Source organism: Oryzias latipes, chromosome 13 (assembly GCF_002234675.1).
Source record: "Oryzias latipes chromosome 13, ASM223467v1".
Classification (NCBI taxonomy): domain Eukaryota; kingdom Metazoa; phylum Chordata; class Actinopteri; order Beloniformes; family Adrianichthyidae; genus Oryzias; species Oryzias latipes.
In genome coordinates this window covers 4158445-4164444 of record NC_019871.2, presented here as the reverse complement: position 1 = coordinate 4164444, position 6000 = coordinate 4158445, and positions in this window count along the sequence as shown.

Here is a 6000-nt window from a genome sequence, read left to right as displayed (position 1 = left end):
GTGTCCAGCCAATAATCTTGCCCTACTCATGACTGATTACCTGGTTCAGGTGTGTCCAGCCAATTAGAACATGCCAGAGCAGGGTATGCTGGAAAACATGCAGGAATGCGGCCCTCAGTGCCCACCTCTGACCTAGAGCAATGCTTTGCCATGGTATGACCCTTAAGCACCATCAGCATCGACGTTTCAGGGTTTAACTTTCACAGTTGGAGCTCATCCCAAAGATGTTAGCACTCCAGAACCGGACCGCCAACAATTATAGACTGATTGGATTCTGCACATCTTTCTTTTACACAAATCAATCTTTACTTATATTCCTAAGAGCCATCGATATTAAAATAAATTATTATTTAAGAAGTATTTCGGTCAACAAAGAACAAATATACTAAATCTAAATTTCCTTACTTTCATTGCTTAGTTTACACAAATAGCATACATATGCATTTCCGGATCAAACTTTACGCTGATGACATTCTGCTTTATATACTAGATACTAGGAGTGTAACGATTGATTTAAGAAAAATTTAATTCATATCATAATTTGAGGTTGCTGATAAATTAAGTATGCTGTAAATTTATATGTGTACAAACAAGTAAACAAGAATGAATCTCAAATCCATTCACATTTTCATTTCCTTAAGTTCAGCCCACAGTTGTTTTTCCACATCCAAATAATCCAAAGGGAATATTATTAGAACATTCTAGCACACTGTATGGTCACATTTCTTTGCTAAATTCAAAGTGTTTCCACACATTGGACTGAATTGATGGACTGATCAGTTTTGTTGCATCACTTGTGTGTTTCCCGCTGTGATGTACTTATTTTTATGTCATAGTCAAATAAACCTACCATACCTCAATCCAAATGGTATTATCTTAACTTGATATTTTCCCTTTTTTTCATTTTGAAAGGATTTCACAATGGTATAGGTAAATTTATTTGATTAATAACTTTCCTCAGACAGATCAATCTGGTTGGATCGTAGGGAAAAAAAATCAATTAATCGTTACACCCCATACTAGATACCTAATGTATAGAATTAAACCTTGTGTCCTTTAAGATTCAGTTGGTTGCACTAAATGTCTTCTTTCTATTTATTCCCTTTTTTCATTAACATACATTTGTTAAAGTTCTCCCGTTTTTCTCTTGAAGTGTTGAGTTTGTGAGAGCCGGTTCTCTTCTTCTCTGCTCTAATTCAACACTTGGACTCCAGTTTCACAGCTGCCGGCCTGACCATCCACACGCATGACTTTCCAAATAAGTCTTTGAGCACGTCGCTTCATGAGGCTGGGAACACAGGCTCGTGTAAATGAATCCAGAAATGTCCATCAGGACCACATGACGCCTCAAAATAATAAACATTACGGTGAAGGCCGGGTGGCAGGAAGATGTCCTGCAGGCACATCTCCCTCTGAGTGTATCTGTCGATAAAAAAGATTGGGAAAAAGCTCATATTAGAGCTCAGAAAATATTAAAGTTTGTTTATGGATGCTTTCCAACTTCTGCTCTACCAATGACAGAGCAGCACATAAATAAACAATATTAACCCAACGAGGCATTATTTATTTGCCTTCTACGTCCCCTACCGTTGACCTCATGAGGCTCACTGAAATGTTCATCTCCCGCCTATTCAGACCACTTTCTTCTGTAGCTCATATGCCAACGTGGCCAAGGTCCAGTATCCCAGTTTAGACCGTCACTCTATCTCACCCCCCCAGGACTCACACACACCTACAACAACCCCTCCCAAACAGACCTGGACTGTCGGCTGGTGGAAACAGACACTCGGGAACTCTTACGTAAACCAGAAAAACGTGAATCCTCACTCTAAGGGTTCTCTGACGGTGAAGAATTCCTCCTAAAACAGAGCGGCGGTGTCATTAAATGAATGTTTCTGTTAGGAGGAGAAAACTTTAGCCGTCTAAGCTGACTTTGCAAACGTTTTTTTTTTTTTTATTCTTGTAGAACATTTTTAATGAGCTTTGATCTGCAAAAAACATTTCTAGGCTGAAGTGTTGCACTCAGTTTTAGTTGGCGTTCTGTCTGATATTTGATAGCAGGGGCAGGAGCTGAGGGTTACATGCATTAACAGGTTCACACGGCGGCTGCCAGAAACAACAGGCAGCTCGAGGCCTGTTAGCATCCTCCAACGTTTCGCTTTTTCCTAAATTATCGGTCATCCTTCGTCTCCATAAGCATAACTTCAGACAAACTGGATGTTTCTTTCTTGACTTGATTTATCTCCTGATCTCACGTTTCACTTCTTGCAGACCAGCTTCTCATTTCTGGAGATTCTCTAAATCTGTCCTCTGTGAACAGTTTGGGACGCACATGCCCTGACCCCGGGCAGCAAAAGTTATGTGAGCAGCTGGAGGAACCTGCAAATAGACTGCAGCATTTGCAGGACATCTGGGTGGACACTCAGATTGAAGCTACTAGAACTGAACCTGGAGTGATCCTGGTTTAACCCTTGTGCTATCCTATGACCCCACCCTTACATTGACCTGTTATCCCTACCACGAAAAAGGTGGATAGAGGTGGAGAGGATTTCATGTAAGCCATGGACACCAGTGAAGATCACAAATCATTGAAGAAAAAAAGGTTCAGCGCACTGTATAGTGGGTCTAGCCCTTGTGCTATCCTAGGCACTTTAACATTGGGAGTTGGGTCATCTAGACCCACTAGACAGTGCTCTGAACCTTTTTTCTTCAGTGATTTGTGATCTTCACTGGTGTCCATGGATTACATGAAATCTTTCCACCTTTATCCACCTTTGTCATGGTAGGGAGAACACGTCAATGTAAGGGGGGGGGTCATCTAAGATAGCACAAGGGTTCCATGACCCAACTCCCAATGTTAAAGTGCCTAGGATAGCAGAAGGTTTTTAGCCTTAAAACATCCATCCATCTTCTTCCACTCATCTGGGACTGGGCTGCGGGAGCAGCAGTTCAAGCAAAGAGGCCCAGACTTCCCTTGCCCCGGTCACTTCCTCCGGCTCCGAATCGTATCCAGGCCAGCTGAGAGACTACATCTCTCCAGCATGTCCTGGGTCTCCGGGGCCTCTGCCCAGAACATGCCCAGAACACCTTCCCAGGGAGGTCCCCAGGCCATCCAAACCTGGCCCTTCTCGATGTGGAGGAGAAGCGGTTCTACTCCAAGCTCTCCATGGATGACCGAGCTTCTCACCCTATCTGTAAGGGAATGCTCAGCCACCCTACGGAGGAAGCTTATTTCAGCCACTTGTATCCTTACAACACAACATCTATAATGTAAAGAAAAAAAAGATGACTTCTTCACTGATTTTGCCATAGTGGGCTATTTTTTAGAACAAACGGCTGATTTCATGTTTTCATTAGTAACTCTGATGATCTGCAGAATCAGGTCTTTAAAATTTTCAGGAAGGGAAATTTTGTGCTGTTCAACTTTTCCTCACATGTTGGCAACCAGCCCCCCCCCCCCCCCCCCCCTCCATCCATCTGTGTCTCTGTGCTGGGGGGTAAGTTGGCCACGCCTCTAAACATTAGGCCAATCAAACGTTGGAACCCCCAGAAGGTAACTCCTATGGTGGGCCGGGTCAAAACAGATAGGGTGGGGGCTTGTGAAACACAGGAGGATCAGTTTACGATCAGAATTATGTAAAGTAAACATTTAAACTGGTGTGAAGATTAAGCTTTTATTTGTTTTTAAGTATTTCTCTAAAACCTGTTCAGAAAAACTTTGTGATCCTGAAAAATCCAAAAAATTCCCCGCTTGATGCCCAACAACAATGATTTATGACATCGTTAAAAACCAGTGAACTGCCACTGAATGAACTCAAAAGAGTAAAAAAACAAACAAAAAAACAATACACTATTTCCTGCACATGCATTTGAAGATCCTTGCTGACTCATGAGGCGTTTTCCTGTCAGAGTTGTGGGTTTCTGTGATCTTAATGTGTGTCTGTGATGGAAGGAGGGGTCACGGTGAAACCTGAGCTGGATTTCTATCTTTAGCTTCGCCTTACCGCCTCCTCCAACAGCGTCTGATTGAATAACATCGACTCAGCTGTCAGTCCATCAGTTGCTTCGTCCGTTCATTCAAACTCACTATAGCGCTTTGAGGAAGTCAACTTTCTTTTGTTTTTCTCATTTATCAGATTTGACTTGTGGAGTTCCACAAGGCTCCTTTATGGATCCTCTACTTTTAAAAGTCTATGACATTTATTAACACAAAGAAAATTGGGTCATTCCCCCCTCCAGTCTTCAGACTTAAAAAAACTCTTTTTAGCTTCTAAAGTGCATCATTTTTTATTTAGGGAATTGCAAATAAACCAGCATGCAGAACACCATCATGTCAAGTTTCCAAACTGTTTAACCCTTGTGCTGTCCTAAGCACTTTAACGTTGGGAGTTGGGTCATCCAGACCCACTAGACAGTGCTCTGAACCTTTCTTCTTCAATGATTTGTGATCTTCACTGGTGTCCATGAATTACATGAAATCTTTCCACCTTTATCCACCTTTGTCATGGTAGGGAGAACACGTCAATGTAAGGGTGGGGTCATCTAAGATCGCACAAGGGTTAAGGTCCCACTCCAATCATCTTCTCATCTATTTTCAAAATGTTCTCAGTGGTTTTTTTTGTTTTGTTTTTTTAAGATGATGCAGTTTTTAGCCAAAATCAAAGAACCTGTATCGTTTTCTTAGACATAGTTTCCGCAGAGCAGCAGTACTTCTTCAGAATTTCTCCCCTGAGTTTCGGGCGGCTACAGTTGGCACAGAGTGAGCCTGCCCTCATTTCCCATCAACCGTTTGTTTATACTCTCCTGCAAGCTTACACTCCCAATGTTAAAGTGCCTTGGATAACACAAGGTTTACCATCAGAGGGATGTTTTTTCTCAGGACAACAGTAATGGGAATCCTTCAGCATGTGTTACATAATACTGTAACACTGTGTGTGTGTGTGTGTGTGTGTGTGTGTGTAGGTTTGTCCATGTGAGGCGTTCCTGTGGTACCAGTGTGAAGTCCAGCAGGTCTTCCTGATCTCAGTGGTGACCCTGCTCCCGATCGGGTTCTGTGCCTCACAGCTCCTCGCCCAAAGAGGAAGTAAAGCCACATTGTTCCTTTCTAACGCCCCTGTTGGGACACTTCTGTTTTTTTTGGGCTAAATGATCAGAGGTAATGAGTAAATAACCACAAATATGACTGTGTCACTTTTGGCTTCGTGTTTTCGTCGTTAACTCTGCCACCAAGAGGCGACAGGAAACTGAAACAGCGTGAAACATTTGATCATGAAAGTCAGCTGCCTCATTTGAAGCGAGCACGTTCAGAGTCGGTGTGAATGTTTAAGACGGAAACTCGTTGGCAAGAAATGGTAAATGTTTTAGCGCTTTCATATCTCAATAAAGACCCAAAGGGCTTTAGGGTCACAGTCACACACTGCTGACATGCAAGGTGCTACCGTCCACGTGGACCAACGTGGGGTTCAGTGTCTTGAGGTCCTAGGTTTTCAGAGGTTCCCCGTTTTACCTTTGACCCACAGCTGCCAGGGCTGGATTATTAAATGGCTTTATAAACCAAAACAAACCTGTAAACACTAAGAGAAATAAGGATTTATTTGTCCAACTGTCGTAAAGGTAGCAGTCTCAACAAAAATGCCCCGCCTTTCCTCTCACCCCTCCAGCTCCTCTGAGGGGACCCTGAGGCGCTCACAGGCCTTGGGACGTCCAGGGTCCTTCTCAAGGCCTCTGCCCTGTGGGACATGCCTGGAAAACCTCTTTGCGGAGGCGTCCAGGAGCCATCCAGAGCAGATGTTCGAGCACCTTAACTGGCTCCTCTCGATGTGGAGGAGCAGCAGCCCCTCTGTGAACCGCCACCTTCACGGTTTAGAAGAGTCTGAGAGACCAAGGGATCCCAGGAGCTAAGCTGTGCAGGGCCCCTGGTAGGGTCTCCCATGGCATGCAGGTCCTAGATGCCAAGTCGGTTCGGAAACCCCCCTTTATGGGAAGAAACCAACAAGATTA